This window comes from Pelodiscus sinensis, chromosome 10, assembly GCF_052426305.1.
Source record: "Pelodiscus sinensis isolate ZL-2025 chromosome 10, ASM5242630v1, whole genome shotgun sequence".
In the NCBI taxonomy this organism is placed as follows: domain Eukaryota; kingdom Metazoa; phylum Chordata; order Testudines; family Trionychidae; genus Pelodiscus; species Pelodiscus sinensis.
In genome coordinates, this window is record NC_143061.1 from 12,234,980 (window position 1) to 12,253,758 (window position 18,779).

The window sequence follows — 18,779 nt, forward strand, 5'->3', positions numbered from 1 at the left end:
GAGGAATGCACAGAAAAGGGAGCTGGACTGGAAGGAAACCCCACACCTGACTCCTTGGTGCTAGCCATAGGAGGAGAGGAATGTCCCCTTAAAAGAAAGACAGGGACTGGCTGTAGGGCATCTTATTGGTGTGGGACAAGTGGCTGGCCCAGACCTGATGCTGGAAAGAGAACACACATGCCAAGGTCTGAGCATGCTGGTTGTTTCCTCTGGGGAGACCAAGCGGGGCAGCAGCTAGCCAGTCCACAAGGGGAGCTGTTTTTTAAACTGGTTCCCCTCACAGACTGGCTCCCACCCTGGCTGCTGCCTCTGATACAAAGGCAGCAGTATGGAGTGACAGGAAGCTCCTCAGGAGTGGGGCTGGAGCACACTGGCTGCCGGCCCCACCCTCAAACTATAGAATAGTCGAGTAACTGCAAAGATTTCATGCAACTATTCAATGAGCTGACAGCTAACATCCCTATTGTTATTTGTGGCTGCCGATTCTGCTCTATCTTGCTGGTCAGGTGCCCAGTGAGAACTAACTTGTTCTGTGAAAAAATATGAAGTTAGTTACTTCCTCCGCAGAGCAAGTGGGGGAGCAGGAAAGGATTTTCTGAGCCAGAATTAATTCTCTGCTCTGCTCCTGCCATGGTGCAGTTAAACATTGCCCCTTATGTAGATAGTCAGTAAAACCACAATCTAGTCGCAAGTCGCAAGGCTTACTCACGATTGGGATTTGGTCCCTTGATTTCAAACCCTGACTTCATCTCCTTTAAAAAGGTATCTTGGTTTTAAATATTCAAAGCCAACGAAAATGCAAGTCCTTGGAGAGTCTTTGAAAATCCCTAGCTATGGGAGTCTGAATTCGCTTGAGTAGGTCTTGAACATTTAATTAAAACTAGTTATTTCTGGAAACCCAAATGGTACACTCAGTGAAGAACAGCTAAGAGGAGCCACTGCTTTCTTCAGTATTGGGACATCTGAATAATTTAAAGAGGATTTGAGAACTATGCTTTATTTTAATTAGTTTCTGAATCTATTCCTGCTCTGCCTGTTCTCCCTACTCTCTGCTTCTTTGTACTGTTTGTTTTTGATGATATCTGCATTCCTAAAAAAAGAAAAGGAAGCAAATTAACTTGGCTCAGACCACATCATATTATCCCTTGGAAGATCACAGCGGCCTGCTATAAAAATGTGCTTATGCTGAGAGAAGACAAAGAGTGCAGAGAGCTGAAAATATACTTAGCTGTTTATTAAGTCTGGCTATCTTTATTATTTGATATGGCACCCATGTTCTGGGAGCTTCACAGATGGAGACAGAGTTTGGATTCTGCTCGCTAGAATGAGTGAAAAATCCAGATTTGCTTTATTAAAGTAACCCTGGATTGAGGGGGAAACCAAAGCCTAGTTCAAAGTTCCCTACTGAGGAAAGATTATTATGTACAGATGGAGGGTGTAGGGAAGGGCTGCATGGAATCAATATGACTGAGTCATTGTGTTTGACAAGCATCACGCCAGAGCCATGCTGCCTAAAAAAGACTGAAGTCATTCCTGCCCTCCCCTTTAGCATCTCCCCAAGGGAGTTTAGCACCTGCATGCTGGATCATGTCCTCAGCCCTTTCACCTCCTTTTGCCCCTCCCTCTCTCTGCATGTGGCTTTGGAGAAACAGTTGCATGTAGGGCACCAGACTTTCAGCCAGTGTAAAAGGGCTCAGCTCCACCCAAGTCAATGGGCTGCATCATTCATGCTACCTGACGATCTGGCCTATGAAGCGTGAAAGAGGATGTGGCTAATCAGACGAGTCTGGAGTGTCCAAAGGAGAAGAATTCTTCCAGACACAGGACTGTGTCTCACTCTGCTCACAGCAGCATGTGAGTAGGGCTCCAATAGGTGTGGATCAGGTTTCTCTGTGGTGAGGCTGAGTGCAGGGCATGGTGGACTGGATCTTCTCATCCCTGACAGCAAATCAACATCTGCTTCCCCTCCCTACCCCTCAGGAGAAGGAAGAGGGGAATTCCATTTGTCACAAACCTGTGGGCAAAGGTATGGTGGAAATATGTGTTCCTATAGAACATCTATAGGTTTTTTCCCCTACTGCTGCATGGCCATGATCTATCATGGACAGGATCTTATCTCCAACACTGGATAATGCTGGGTGTTTCATAGGAAGGCATAGCATCCACACAGTGCTATGTATTGCACTGCATCTGGAATGTGTGTGTGTGGTGGGGAGGGGGGAATGTTTGTTCCCCCTCTCACCATTCCAGATATAGTTCATTAAAATGAATTAACTTAACAAGGGTCCTTTAGCACTAGCTCACCAATGATGATCCCAGTTAAATAAACGGTGTGTACAAAGTAGATGATAGCGGTAATTCTGTTATGTAGTTCTGTCTTGCCAATCCTCTCCTAAGCATTATCAACTAATGTGTGACAGTTACAAAGTGGATTACAGGCCAGTCTGCATAATATGGTTGAGCTAAATCCATCAAACACCTATCACTTCAGTTCTCAAATTAGGCTTGAAACTTGGTCCCTGAAGATGCAGATAAGTGATCACATTTGCTAACACCTTTCTTCCTTATGCCATGTGTCCCTTGTGGTTCCAGATTGCAATTCCTTCTGCTCATTTGAGTTGAGTTTTCAGAATGTAACATGAAATTATTAGGAATTATGAAAAGGTCAGTTCTGTTCAAATTACAGAGTAAGTAGGAAGAATGGTTTCTTTTTAGAAAACCATCATCTATCATTAGGTGTTATCATTACCAAACAAACAATCTTAAAAGGGTGTGAGCACACATGTGTAAATATGCCAATGGTAGGTTCCATTTTTACGGGTATCCTATCTTATTTATCTTCTTTATTGTTTCACTCATTGTGGATGCCCTTATGTTAATTATGATTATTGCAAGAATACAATACATGCAAATGTAATTTAATCTGTTGCCTCCATTAAGACAGCCTGAGTGGAGATGAGTTTCAGGCGAAAGATGAGTTTCAGGTTACATGTCAATAGTTTCATGTCTCTTGCTAGTAGCAGAAACATGTGTAAATGCCTACATTTATGGCTCATCAATAGAAACAAACTCCAAGATCAAGGGTTTTACAAGAGTCAACTGATCCAACATATTTAAGTCGAAATGAAAGAAACACCTAGTATCAAACTTTAGAGACAGGGCTGGCCCTACCATGAGGTGAACTGACACGGCCGCCTCAAGTGCCAGACTGGGGAGGGGTGCCACTAGGACCCAGAGTGTAGAAAATTGTGTGTGCTGCTGGTGCATATGTAGGTAGCAGAGCAGAACCATGAGAAGAGTAGAACAGGAAGAAGGCAGAATTGAGACCTTTCAAAGTTTTGGCCCAAGCGAGGGGACATGGGGGGGGTCATTTGAGCTCCCCACCTCAGGTGCCAAAATGTTGTGGGCTGGCCCTGTTTAGAGAGATGCTAGTCAAAAAATATAAGCATTATCATTATAACAACATACACTGTTTTAATCTTTAGGGCTACGTCTCCACTGCAGCATTATTTCGGAATAAGGTATTCTGGAAGAAATACTCCAAAATAGCTTATTTTGAAATAGCACGTCTACACTGCAGGGAAGCTTAGAAATTAGTCCAAGGCAGGCTCCCCTAATGTGGATGTGCTACCTCGATTTAGAGCCCCAGGAAGCACTGGAAACAATTACTTTGAATGACCTGGGGGAGGAGCTATTTCGAAATAGCAGCAGTGGAGCATCCACACTACTGCTATTCCGAAATAGCTATTTTGGAAGAAGTGTTATTCCTTGTGGAATGAGGTTTACAAATGCCAAAATAAGCTGCCTGTTATTTCAAAATCATTTCGCTCTACACAGCTGTATATTCTGCGAATGGTAAGGACGGTTCTTGTTTAAGAGCTTGTCTATGCTACCACTTCAGTTGATGTAACTTACGTTGTTCAGGAGTGTGAAAAAAATCCCTCTGATGTAAGTTACATTGACTTAAAGTGCAGTCTGTACTGAGCTATGTTGGGTGGAAGATGTTTTGCTGCTGACGTAGCTTCCACGTCTCATTGAGGTGGAATTATTATTGATGAGAGAATGCTCACTAACATAGCGTGTCTTCACCAGAAGATACAGCTGTGCCAATGTAGTAGGGCAGTGAAGACAAGCCCTTAATTCCCCTAAAAACAATGCTTTCATTATACTATCACGTTCATGAAGTTACTGAAGGTTTATGATGGTGACATGGAGAGCATGATTTGGCTCAAAAGAAATGACTTCAGGATAATGCCCAAAATAACCATTTTGGGGTTTTTTTGTAACTGAAATGTTAAACTTCTCTGTAGTGAACATTTCTGTAGCGCCAAAGAGCTAACATATTACATCAGACTTTTCAAAAACATCCTTTCAGAAAGAACAGAAACCTTCTGTCATTTCAGACTCTCTATCAGATCTGAAATAGACATAGTGGGTGGAAGTGCATTGGAAAACAGCCAGAGTTTTAAAAAAAAAATCCCTTGAACAAATATGTAGATTTAAAAAGCAAAGCTTCCAAAGTTGGTGAGTTTTTAAAAATTGACTTCATGCTTCAGATGGGGAAGTTTAAAAATGCCACCATCATCCATATGCTACAATGTAAAGAAAAAGATATGCAAGCCTCCGCATGCATTTGTTCACTCTTTATTGCTACCTGTGAAAACTGCATGTGAGAATATGAGGCCAGATCCTCATCTGGTGTAAATCAGAATAACCTCCATTTAAGTCAACGAAGTTATTGCCACCAGTGGATCCAATTTATTCTATTTTGGAAGGGGAAAAGTATATCCTTTCCATTATAGAAAGCATCTAGTTTAATACTGAACAAATTTAACTTGTTTACAGTTGGATTCCCATCCTGCCCCCACTCCTCCATCTCCCTTTTTGGCAGCATGTGCAATGAACGTAGTACATTCATTTAGAAAAATAACAGTCAGATTCTCAACCGGTGTAAGCCCACTCAAATCAATAGAGCTCTGTAACTTTATGCCAGCTCTGGATCTGCCCTTAAGTGGATATTCTTGAGTAGAGCCAAGTTTATAATGGATATACGACTGGCCATACCAAGTCACACAAAAGGTCCATCTAGCCCACTATCCTCTCTGCCAACAGTGGCCAAAACCAGATGCTCCAGTGGGAGGGATCACTTCAGGTAATCTTCACTTGATCCCTCCCCTGTCGTCCACCTCCAGACAAACAGAGGCTAGGGACACCATTCCTACCCATCCTGGCTAACAGCCATTGATGGACCTAGTCTCCATGAATCTATCTAGCTCTTTTTTTAACCCTGTTAAAGTTTTAGCCTTCACTGTATCATCTGGCAAGGAGTTCCACAGGTTGACTGTGTGTTAAGTGATGAAAAACTTCCTTTTGTTTGTTTTAAACCTGCTGCCTATTAATTTAATTTGACCCCTAGTTCTTATATTGTGGGACTAAGTAAATAACTTTTCCTTATTCACTTTTTCCAAACCACTCATGATTTTATAGACTTTGTGACGGGTTGGGGTCACTATCATAGAGCTGGAAAAGACCTCAAAAGGTCATGAAGTCCAGCCCCCTGCCCAAGGCAGGACCAATCCTAACTAAATCAACCCAGCCAGGGCTTTGTCAAGCCAAGACTTAAACACCTCTAGGAATGGAGATTCCACCACCTCCCTAGGCAACCCATTCCAGTGCTTCACCACTCTCCTAGTGAAATAGTTTTTTTCCTAATATCCAACCTAGACCTCCCCCACTGTAACTTGAGAGCACTGCTCCTTGTGCTGCCATCCGCAACTACTGTGAACAGCCTTTTTCCATCCTCTTTGGAACCTCCCTTCAGGAAGTTGAAGGCTGCTATCAAATCCCCCCTCACTCTTCTCTTCTGCAGACTAAATAAACCCAAATCCCTCAGTCTCTCCTTGTAGGTCATATGCTTCAGCCCCCTAATCATTTTGGTCACCCTCCACTGGACCCTCTTCAATGCATCCACATCTTTTCTATAGTGGGGGGAAGAAGGGGGCCAGAACTGGACACAATATTCCAGATTTAGACTCACCAGAGCCAAATAAAGGGGAATAATCACTTCTCTGGATCTGCTGGCAGTGCTCCTCCTAATGCACCCTAATATGCCATTAGCCTTTTTGGCTACAAGGGCACACTGTTGACTAATATCCAGCTTCTCATCCACTGTAATCCTCAGGTCCTTTTCTGCAGAACTGCTACTTAGCCATTCAGTCCCCAGCCTACTTGGGATTCTTCCGTCCCAAGTGCAGGACTCTGCACTTGTCCTTGTTGAACCTCATCAGATTTCTTTTGGCCCAATCCTCTAATCTGTCCAGATCATTCTGGATCCTATCCCTGCCCTCTAGTGTATCTACTTCTCCCCTTAGCTTAGTGTCATCTGCAAAGTTGCTGACGATGCAATCCATCCCCTCATCCAGGTTATTAATAAAGATGTTGAACAAAACTGGTCTAAGAACTGATCCTTGGGGCACTCTGCTAGGGTATGTCTACACTACCCTGCTAGTTCGAACTAGCGGGGTAATGTAGGCATACCGCAATTGCAAATGAAGCCCGGGATTTGAATTTCCCGGGCTTCATTTGCATAAGTGGGGCGCCGCCATTTTTAAATCCCCGCTCGTTCGAACCCCGTGCTGCGCGGCTACACGGGGCACGAACTAGGTAGTTCGAACTAGGAAGCCTAGTTTGAACTACCTAGTTCGTGCCCCGTGTAGCTGCGCGGCACGGGGTTCGAACGAGCGGGGATTTAAAAATGGCGGCGCCCCACTCATGCAAATGAAGCCCGGGAAATTCAAATCCCGGGCTTCATTTGCAATTGCGGTATGCCTACATTACCCCGCTAGTTCGAACTAGCGGGGTAGTGTAGACATACCACTAGAAACCAACCGCCAACCTGACATCGAGCCATTGATCACTACCCGTTGGGCCCGACAGTCTAGCCAGCTTTCTATCCATCTTACAGTCCATTTATCCAACCTATATTCCCTTAACTTGCTGGCAAGAATATTGTGGGAGACCATATCCAAAGCTTTGCTAAAGTCTAGGTATATCACATCCACTGACTTTCCCATATCCACAGAGCAAGTTACTTCTTCATAGAAAGTAATCAGATTGGTCAGGCACAACTTGCCCTTTGTGAATCCATGTTGACTATTCCTGATCACTTTGCCCTCTTCCAAGTGCTTCAAAATGGATTCCTTGAGGATCCCCTCCATGATTTTTCCAGGGACTGAGGTAAAGCTGACCACTCTGTAGTTCCCAGGATTGTCCTTCTTCCCTTTTTAAAAGACGGGCACTACATTTGCCTTTTTCCAATCATCCGGGATCTCTCCTGATCTCCACGAGTTTTCAAAGATAATGGCCAAAGGCTCCACAATAACACATGCCAAATCCCTCAGTACCCTCGGATGCATTAAATCTGGGCCCATGGATTTTTGTATGTTTAGCTCTGCTAAATATTTCCTAACTTATTCTTTCAACCACCAAGGGCTGTCCACCTCCTTCCCATACTGTGTTGCCTAGTGCATTTGTCTGGGAGCTCATCTTGTTTGTGAAGACAAGAGGCAAAGAAATCATTGAGTACTTCAGCTTTTCCAAAATCATCTGTCACTAGGTTACCTCCCTCATCCAGTAAGGGCCTCACAGCCTCTCTGATCACCCTCTTATTGCTAACATGCCTGTAGAAACCTTTCTTGTTACCCTTTACATCCCTTGCCAGCTGCAATTCCAATTGTGCTTTTCCCTTCCTTATAACTCCCCTGCATTCTCAAACAATATTCTTATACTCCTCCCTAGTCATCAGTCCAAGTTTCCACTTCTTGTACACTTCCTTTTTGTGCTTAAGCTAACCCAGGATGTCCCCGGTAAGCCAATCTGGTCACCTAACATATTTGCTTTTCTTGCTGCGCATAGGGATGATTTTTTCCTGTGCCTTTAATAAGGATTCTTTAAAATAGTGCCAGTTCTCCTGGACTCCTTTCCCCTTCGCATAAGCATCCTAGAGGATCCTGCCCATCAGTTCTCTGAAGGAATCAAAGTCTGCTCTTCTGAAGTCCAGGGTGTGTATTTTGCTACTCTCCTTCCTTCTTTTGGTCAAGATCCTGAAATCTATCATCTCATGATCACTGCTTCCCAGGTTGTCACCCACCTCTACTTCCTCCCTGTTTGTGAGCAGCAGGTCAAGCTGCACATGGCCCCTGGCTGATTCCTTCAGCACTTGTACCAAGAAGTTACCCCCAACATTCTTCAAAAAATTCCTGGTTTGTCTGTTTACTGCTGTATTGATCTCCCAACAGGGAGTAATGTAGGCACACCGCAATTGCAAATGAAGCCCGGGATTTGAATTTCCCGGGCTTCATTAGCATAAAGCCGGCGCCGCCATTTTTAAAAGCCAGCTAGTGGATAGTTCCACGAGGCGTACAGATAGTTCGGAATAGCTAGCTATTCCGAACTATCTGTACGCCTCGTGGAACTATCCACTAGCTGGCTTTTAAAAATGGCGGCGCCGGCTTTATGCTAATGAAGCCCGGGAAATTCAAATCCCGGGCTTCATTAGCAAGTTCGGTGTGCATACATTACCCCGCTAGTTCGAACTAGCGGGGTAGTGTAGACATACCCTATGTTCCCTGCTGGCTGCTCTCAGGTGCCAGCCCCCATTCTTTGGGTGTGTTCATAGCCCATTGAGAGCCATTGTTCCACAGGGCTTCGCTACTCAGGCTGTCCATAGCAATGCTTAACCACATTCAGAGAAATATTCAGCTTCCACACAGATTACAGATTCCTACCTACACACACAGACATTATATACTCACATAAATAGCGTACATAAGATCAACAAACGATAAGCTCCCATTCAATACCCCACATGGCTCCCTTTTATACCAATTTCTGGGGCCAACACTCCCACCTAGGGGCGCAGCAGCGATCTGGCTGCTTCCCTCCAATTTGGTAATGTGACACTGGGGTCCTACCAGACCTGCAGCATCTCACCTCTCCTCTCATTTCGGAGTGCTGTCGTCTGGCAGTTCAATGTTCACGCCGGTTCCGGTGCTCGGCGCTCTTGGTACCAGCTGCTGCTGTCCCATGCCGGCTTGGGGCATTTCTCCCCTGTCTTCCTCAGTGGGTGACCCTTTTGAAAGGCCCACCGTCACTGGGGACGTCTTGACGCACTATGTGGTTCATCACAGCCAGGTACTCTCCATCACCAGGAGTGCGAGAGGGGTGAGTCTGGCTCCAGCGCAGGTCACCCTGGACTCATCACACTCCTCCCCCCTTAGGGGCCTTTGCTCCCCCTCGCCTTCCTGTTCTTCCACTCTGGAGAAGAAATCTGCATTTTGATGGTCTTTACCTGGTCAATGGACCACCTTGAAGCAAGATGGCTGTAATGTCAAGTTACCACCTCATAATTCAGGGGTTTGTGTCTTTCATAGACTGCAGCCAAACCAGAGGGATGTGGTCTATCATCAATTGAAATTTATTGCCCTAGACATAATACTGTAACAACTCTACTGCCCATTTTACTGCCAATGCTTCTTTCTCGATTGTTCTGTGTTTGTACAGCTCCTAGCACAGTAGAGTTCTAGTCCATGACTGGGGCTCAGAGGTACTACTGCAATCCAAATAACAAATAATATTATTTCTATCAGTAATAATATTGATTAAGCTTTCCTTTTTTATCCTTCAGAGCTTGCTCTACCTTTTGCAAAGTTATGTGTAAGGTAAACTGTGTAGATGCCTTTCAACTACCCTCCCACCTATAATGGGTCCTGTGAACCACTGCTGGTGAGGTAAACACAGCAAATAGTTTGTACGAGTCAACACACTTTTCTGTGTGAGAAACATCTGGGAAGAGAGATCACACTTTAGTCAGACTTGATCACTAATATGATTTATCCTGTAGATGAATATTCACATTTTTCATCAGTTCTTAGTAGCATCCTGGTGATTGATCATGGGAGTCATGTGATATAGTTCCTTTTCATTGATTGAAATTACCCTTCCAGTCAGTTTGCTTGTGTGCGTGCTTAGAGAAGGCAGTTTTGTTTCCTAGGAATATTCACACACACAAGCTTCAATCCGTTCAGCTCTACTGGGGAGGATAGTGTGTGTATAGACATGGAGAACAGAAGTCTTATGTGTATGCAAATGTAACACTGCACCTCAGGGCAGATTGTTGATAGCTGTGATTGGGCCTGGTAGGTCTGGAACTAAATGCACGAGCCTTTAATGTGTGAGCTTAAAGGCCCTACTTTGTCAGTCTTTTCAATATCAGTATGTTGCACAGCCATCCTGTTACAATCATACAGCTGGGGTGGGGTTAAACCTCTCTTGCAATCACAATTTTAGTGCTGCTAAACAGAACCCAGTATTAATAAGTGCTACAGTGCAAAATACTATAGCTTGCAACAACAAAATTGCAATATTTGGGAGTGATTCATTCACTAAGGATGTAAAATCCTGCTGAATGGTTTATTGGTTAAACATTATGCTTAACCTGTTAACTGATTAAACGGGCTGCTGCTGAGAGAGAGAGGGAGTGGTTGGCTGGGCTGGGCTGGGCTGGACTAGAGTGGTCCCTTCACTGTGAGTGGTGGCTACTCTGGTTAGGCTTGTGCACCCCTCCCCGCAGCATGCTGGGCCGGGTCCACTGCGAATGGGGTCTTCTCCAGCTGTACTGGTGCACCACTGCCCATGGTGCATCTAGATCAGGCCCACTACTGGTGGGGGCTGGGCTGGCCGGGTGGAGCACCCCTCCCTGCAGAGCAGCCGGTGTATGCAGAAACTTCACTACATAGTATAATGCTGTAGGTCACAGGAAGCTAAACATACATCCAGACTTCTCTATATCCCCCTTCTCACATTCCAAACGATCTTTTAAAAAAGTCACCTGAGCAGAAAATAAAATAATTGTTACCTTTCCTAAAATGACACAAGAATCTTATGTTAACACTTTGTTAATCTGTAGAGCTATAGAGATATCAATAACAGTATTAACCCCTCATCTCCTGAGCTCACCTTCTAAAAGGAAACTATTTCAGTAACAATTTCATTCTAGAACTCTTCCAGCCTATGAACCTTGAACTATGTCAGCGACACATGGTCTGATGATCCAGTCCCAATACAGTAGTGTTTAGAGTGTAGGTTAGGGGCTGGTTATATTAAACAGTAGTGAGAGAGATTTCTCTCTATGACTGTAGGTAACCAAAATCCAAATGAAGTTCTGTTCCTGTATGTGAAAGTGAGGAGGTTAGAAATCTTAGAATTTCATGTCAGATATTATTAATCAAAATGCCATCTACACACATTAATTTGTAAGCACCCTCTAAAATCCAATTAAAACCTCTTTCATTTGCTTAATTGGCTGTCACAGCTAATATGTGATGGGGAAACTTTTTTTGGGAAAAAGTGACAAGAATTAAACCAATATTAAATACCTATCTTAAAGTAACAGTAAGGCAGGTAGGAATTCAAGCTGAAATGCTACAGGAAATTTACCCCTGTGCACTTCTGTAATGCCTTCTATTTGGGGGCCTCCTACTAATTCCTATGTATTAATGAATTAAGAATTACATAATCCTGCTCTGATATAGATATGACAAATATGATCTCCATTTTACGAATGGGAAAACAAAGGCAAGAAAGTCACATGGTTAAGTCTGGAACAGAACTTGGGTGAAATCTTGGCTTCACTGATGTCAATTTCCAGATCTTCTGACTTAGCCTGGTAGACTGTGTCCAGCCCATGGGCCAGTTTTTGCTCAGCTCTGATTAAAACTGTTATATTAGTTCAGATAAAATTGGGCCGGTAACGTCAGAATAAGTCTTTAGAGAACGAGTCTGCCATGTACTTTTAGAGAGGCAGCATGGTCAAGTGGGTAGTGCCCCAGTCTGCTTCTCAGTTGCATGAGGTTCTAGTCCGAGTTCTGCTACTGCCCTGTTGCATGACCTTGAGCAAATCACTTCCCCATTCTGTGCTTCTGGCTGGCCTGTTTTGAGAGGGGCTGTGTCTATAGAAGAGGGCTCCCATCTTGATAAAGTTCTCTAGAGTCCCACAGCAGTATGAATAGCTAATTACAGTGCTGCTCCTGCTGAGTCTGTGTTCCTGGCTCTGCCACAGACTTAAGGCCATGACGCCAGTCGTGTACTAAAACATGACTCAGTGTTAGAGAGGGTGGGACAGTCAAACCCTGAACCAGGAGCAACAACACAACCTCCTAATCCCCAGCGCATCCCTGAAGCAGGGTTGCCAATCCTCCAGGATAGTCCTGGAATCTCCCAGAATTAAAGATTGTCATGTGATGAAACCTCCAAGAATACATCCAACCAGAACCACATGGAGGAAAGGAAACAGAGTCTGTTCATGCGCTAAGGGTCAGATGATCTCCACCTGGTCCCTTGCATATGTGGGCTCCTCCCCACCCTGGCACAGGTGATGTAATCGACAGAATGGAAGAGACAGGATGATGGCAGCACCCCCTGTGTAACAAGACGAACAGTCTGTACCCACCAGTCATCTGGGCTGTATGGGCTATGAGCCCCCTGCCCTGGTATACCGTTAATAGAGCACACTGCATGATGTTGTGTGCATTTTTAGGCCCTAAATGAAAGGTATGCATGTATCTCTTTGTAGCCTGCTGATGTGGGGCTTGTATCTTTCACCAGGCTTTGTTCCTTTCATTGCACCTTCCTGCTGTGTGGTCAGACAATGGGGAAATTACCCCCCAATAGAACGTTACTGGCTGATGCAGTAAAATCTCTGGATTATTTATCTGATGACTCTATTATCTAGTGCTGGCCAAATAGTGGAATGAAATTGTTGATGAATAAGTTGTGTCAAACACGTCATGAATCTTGTTCATCCACCTCAAGTAGCTCCTTCTTCATTGCATTGCCTGTGGCAGAGAAATCCCAGCTTTCCCTGATGATGGAAGCATTTATGTGCATTGGAAAAGCTCCTCAGCTGGTGCGAACCAGCAAAGACAGGGCCACCGATGTGGGGGCAAAAGGGCAGTTGTTCTGGGGCCCAGCAATACAAAAGGGTTTGTGGCTCCTGGCAGCCGCTACTGTGGCAGAAGTGGCAGCTGGAATCCTGGGCCCTTGAAATTGCCGCTGGAGCACCACACCCTGTGCTCCAGGCAGTGCTAAGGGTGGGGTGTGTGCTGTGCTCTGGGTGGCATTGAGGGCTGCCTGGGGGCCAGCGCAGTGTGCTCTGGGCAGTACGGAAGGCTGGCTGCCCAGGCCCCACCTCTTCTGCATGAGACCCTGCCCCTTTTGGGAACATATCATGTTGTCCAGGGGCCCGCGGAGGCTGTCAGTGCCCCTGAACATAGATTCCCAGAAGTCAAGTCCACTCACACCTCTAGAGTCAGGATTTCACCCTCCATCTTCAACTACACATCAGTTAAATAAGCCAAGTGATCAATATGTTGCTTTGAAGCACCTGTCCATTCCTAGTGGTTACCAGCTAAACACCTGTGCACAAACCAGTGTCTCTGTCTGTTAGACTTGTGCCAAGCTATTCACAAGTGGCTTGAACAGCTGGCATATGGCAGGATTCCCTGTTTTGTTGCTATCTTGCACATTTAGAGGTGTCCCTAATTCATTCTGCCCACCCCCTTTGACCCACTACCCAATCGGATAGTAAAAAACATTCTTGGGGCTTGCGCTATATGCAGGGTAAAGGTTTGTTATACCAGTGCTGGGCATTTGGCAACAGTACGAATAGTAAAGCTAATTCCTTTGTGAGTGATGGCACCGGGCGTCCCCCTCTGTCTGGGAGAGATGATGTAACTCCGCATTGGCTGAAGCATGAAAGCAAAGGAGGTCTGTGACGGGTTTGTTGGGTGCGAGCACCCACTCCCGGGTGGGCAGGGGGGTTCAGCTGACCCCCGTCTGGATCCGGGGTTGTGGGTCCCGAAGTCCGACCTCTTTGAAGAGGTCCGTGGGTGCGATCACCCATCGCCGCCCGGCAACGGGGTTCAGCAAACCCACCTTTACGACCCTGTCCTGGGGTGAGCTCCCGCTCTCCTATCTATGGGAAAAAAAATCCGCGTTTTGATGCGCGGTCCCTAGCCTATGGGCCACCTCAAAGCAGTACGGTTGTAGGGCTAGGTACCAACGCATAATGCAGGTGTTTGTGTCTTTCATTGAATTTACCCATACAAGAGGGGAGTGGTCTGTTACTAATTTAAATTTATTGCCCCACAAATAATACCTTAACGTCTCTACAGCCCACTTTACCACTAACGCCTCTTTTTCCACCGAGGTGTAATTCTGTTCCCGGGCTGCCAGTTTCCAGCTAAGATAGAGGACGGGGTGTTCTTTGCCCACGTCTTCCTGTGTCAGGACAGCGCCTAGGCCAACATTGGAGGCATCTGTGTATAAAAAAAAAGGTTGGTTAAAATCGGGCTGGGCTAACACAGGGGCCTTTGATAACCGGTCTTTGAGCGTTTGGAAGGCCCATTTGGCCTGTACGTTCCATCGCACCTGTGTTGGTTCCGAAAGTCTAGTTAATTCTGTTAAAGGTGCGGCCACGGTGGCAAACTGTGGCACCAACCTCCTATAGTAACCGGCCAACCCCAGAAACTGCCGCACCTGCCTCTTCGTGGTCGGGGTGGGGTAGTCCCTCAGTGCCTGGACTTTGTCATAGAGAGGCTTAAGCTCGCCTCTCCCTACCCTGTACCCCAGGTATGATACTTCCCTTTGGGCTATGTGACCCTTCTTTGTGTTCGCAGTCAGCCTGGCCTCTCCCAGGGTGGTGAATACCTTGTCTAAGTGGAGCAGGTGTTCCTCCCAGGTCTGGCTATAGATGATAATGTCATCAATATATGCAGCTGAGTATGTTTGATGGGGGGCTAGCAGCCGGTCCATTACCCACTGGAAGGTGGCAGCGGCCCCGTGGAGACCGAAGGGCATGGTTCAGAACTGATACAACCCAAAGGAAGTGGAGAACGCAGTCTTTTCCTTGGCCTTGGGTTCCAGTGGTATTTGCCAATACCCTTTGGACAAATCCAAGGTCGATATATACGTGGCCTGGCCTCGTCGCTCTAGAAGGTCATCTACCCAGGGCATCGGGTAGGTGTTGAAACGCAAGATGGAGTTGACTTTCCTAAAATCAATACAAAAGCGGGTCGAACTATCACGCTTTGGGACCAGCATGATCGGACTTCGCCACTCACTCGTGGAGTCTTCTATCACTCCCCATTGGCTCATTAGCTGGATTTCCTTCCTCATGTTTTCCCACATTTTCCTCGGGAGAGGCCAGTGTGGTTCCCGTACTACTTTGCCTTCTTCAGTGATTATTTGGTGGGTCCCCAGGGGGTACGCCCGGGTCAGGGAGTGAGGACCCCTTGGTGATGGTACAGGAGGGCCTCTAGTTGTCTGCACTGTTCCGGCGTTAGTTCCCTTCCCATCTCGACTTGGGCTTCTTTCTGACAGTCTTCTCCCCATGGTCCTAACTCTTCCTCACCTGTGCGGGGTGCAATCATCAAGACCTCCTGGGGAACCCACTTCTTCAACAGGTTAATGTGGAACACCTGCATGTCCCTTCACCGTCCGGACATCCTTACTTCATGGTCGACCTCGCCCACTTTACGCACTGTCTCGAAGGGCCCCTGCCACTGAGCCAACAGTTTGGACTCTCCGTAGGGAACAGGAGCAATACCCGATCCCCTGGTTGAAATTTCCGTTGCTTAGTGTTAGCATTGTAATGTTGAACCTGACTCTGCTGGCTTTCTTCAAGGTTCAGCCGGTCGTACTCCCAGGCGCTTCAGCTTCTCCCATAGCTGGGTGATGTATTGCGCTGTCCCCCATCCGGTCGTAGGTTGGGCCTCCCAGCCTTCTTCCATGAGGTCCAGGATCCCCCTTGGCCTTTGCCCGTATAATAGCTCGAAAGGGGAGAATCCTGTCGAGGCTTGCGGAACTTCCCTTACCGCAAATAGAAGTGCCAGCAGCATCAGGTCCCACCCACGCGGGTTGTCCTGGACAAACCTCTGTAACATCCCTTTGAGCGTCTGGTTGAACCTCTCGACCAGCCCGTCCATTTGCGGGTGGTACACCGAGGTTTGTAGCCATTTAATTTTTAACATTCGGCATAACTCCTTCATGACCCAGGAGGTGATGTTCGTCCCCTGATCCGTTAGGATTTCTTTGGACAATCCGACCCAGGAGAGGATCTTCACGAGTTCCTGGGCCAAAGTGGGGGCCGTTGTATTGCGTAACAGCACCAACTTGGGGTAACGAGTAGCATAATCCACCACTACCAGTGTGTATTGGTGGCCTCTCCCTGAGGGTTCCAAAGGTTCCACTAAGTCCAGGGCTATTCTCTCGAAGGGGACCGCGATGATAGGAAGTGGGATTAGAGGGGCTTTTGGAACCTGGGGGGGCGGGGCCCTTTCTTTGACATTCAGGGCACGACCCGCAAAAGTCTCTCACTGCTCGGAATACCCTGGGCCAATAAAATCTTTGAAATACCCGTGCCAGGGTCTTTTCCTGCCCCAGGTGCCCCGACCATGGGTTGGCATGCCCCAGTTCCAGAACCTCCCGCTGGAACCACTTGGGCACCACCAGTTGTCTTAGCTCCCCACCCTCCGGGGTCCCCGATACTCGATATAGCCGGTCATTCATTACTTGGAAATGGGGACCTTGGTTCGGACGGCCGCAGCCTTCCCCCGGGCTGTCTTCCTCGTCTGCCTGGTCCCATGTATTTTCTGTTGGAAAATCGGGGTCTGCCGCCACCTCTTGGTGAGGTCCTCCCCCTGGCATGTCGTCCGCTGCCTTAGTCTCCGGACCTGGTCGTGGGGTGACATCTTGGCGGACGACCATCCCCCCTCCCTTGCGGCTTTGCTGCCGTGGGTGTTCCTGGTGGGTTGACGATTCTGGTTCTGAAACATCCATGTAAATCCCAGCCTATCAATATGGGGTAGGGTAGGGCGGGAGCCTTTCCGACACAGCAAACTCGATCCAGCCCCCCCTCTTGAAGGCGGAGCCGCACCATGGGATAGGGTCTCACGTCTCCATGGACGCAGCACATCCATACTGGTTCACCCTCAGCGTGCCCTCTAGGGACCAGGTCATCCTGCACGAGGGTAACTGCTGAGCCAGAGTCCACCAGAACCTCTACCCACCTTCCCTCGACTTTCACCCGGCCAACCGTTCAATCCCCCCGGATCTCCATGGCCCCAACTGGTTGGGTTACCTCTGGGAGTCCTAGCGTGCAGTCCATAAGTGGGCAGTCTCACTTAAAATGGCCCTCCTGGCAGCACTGGAAGCATGCCCCCCTGGGTACTTTGTTAGTCATCCCGGCCTCCTCTAGTGCCTGGGGATCTTGAGGGCCACACCGGAGTGAGTTTCCTAGCATTCCCTCTGCCACAGCTAGGAACCCCTCCTGTCTCCTCTGACCACCGCTGGGTACGTGGCATACTCCCCATGGGCCCTGATAGGGCTGGCCATTTGTTATCGGCGTCCCCCTCCTCAGCCGCCAGGTGGGCCTCCATCAATCCAACGGCCTCATTGAGGGTTGTGGGATGGTTCCGCCTCACCCACCTCTGCCCCTCTCTTGGGAGGATGTGGATGAATTGTTCCAATACCACGGCTTCGGTCACCTGGGCGCCCGTCTTATGTTCAGGTTCTAGCCAGTGCACCGCCCACTCTCGGAGTCGTTGCACCACGGCACGGGGCCGGTCGCTCGCTTTAAATTGCTCCTGTCAGAACCGTTGCCAGCAGGTCTCAGGGGAGTAGCCCAACTGGTCGAGCACAGCTTCTTTGAACTTGTGGTAGTTCAGGGTGTCACTGGCCAACAGTCCGCGGTACACTAGCTGGGCCGGTCCGCTCAAATATGGTGCTAGTAGTGTTGCCCATTGCTCTGGAGGCCACCACGCAGTGGTCGCTACTCACTCGAAGGTGGTAAGGAAGGTCTCCAGGTTGTCCTGGGGCCCTAGTTTAGTGAGTCGTAGCGGGAATCCGGATCCTTCTCCCGGCCCCATAGGGGTCCTGGCGGTTCCCTCCAATTTTTTCTCTACCGTCTGATGCCATTGTTCCTGTTGGGTGGCCAGCTCCCACACCAGTTGCTGCTGATGTTCTTGGAATTGGCTGGTTAGCTGCTGAACGAGCTGGGCCTGTTGTTCCTGTTGGGCCTGCTGTTGCTGGCATTGGCTTTCACCCAGCCATTCCAAAAACTGTCGGGGTTCCATCGGGGTACCTCACTCTCCCTCTTCTGGTACCCAGAACGCCCGAAGTAACCTCTGTTGCTTCTCCTCTGTGAGTTAGAGTAATGCCCACATTCTCCACCACTGTGACGGGTTTGTTGGGTGAGCACACCCCCTCCCGGATGGGCAATGGGATTCAACTGACCCACCGTCTGGATCTGGGGTTGTGGGTCCCGAAGTCCGACCTCTTCGAAGAGGTCCGTGGGTGCAATCACCCGTTGCCACCTGGCAACGGGGTTCAGCGAACCGACTTTTATGACCCTGATAAGGGTCTCAGGGTCCTGTCCCTAATAAGGGTTTGTGGGGGGGGGAGAGTTTCCACCTACACCGGTCCTGGGGTCCTATCCCCGGATGCCCAGCCGGTAAAGGCAATAACCGCTAAGGTCCAATTTGGGGGGCCGCTCCCGTCCAGAAACCCCAGAGGAGGCAGTGAGTCAACTTGTCTATGACTGAGGGGGGGGCGGGGAGTGGGGGACCTGGGCCCTCCCTCTCCACCGGGTCCCAGCCCGGGGCCCTGAGTGGAGGGATTAGCGCGTTCCCTCCATGACAGGCAGGGTCAATCCCTGAAACTCG

At 47.9% G+C, this 18,779-nt stretch overlaps 1 long non-coding RNA gene across 1 annotated transcript; it reads right to left on the reverse strand.

Moving 5' to 3' along the window:
- Positions 1–8,633: 8,633 nt before the first annotated feature.
- Positions 8,634–18,511, reverse strand: LOC142830800 (uncharacterized). The gene is made up of 3 exons (XR_016350341.1): positions 17,545–18,511; positions 16,630–16,883; positions 8,634–14,375 (listed from the first exon to the last, which is right to left on the reverse strand). It is a non-coding gene; the product is annotated as an uncharacterized LOC142830800 (long non-coding RNA).
- Positions 18,512–18,779: the final 268 nt, after the last annotated feature.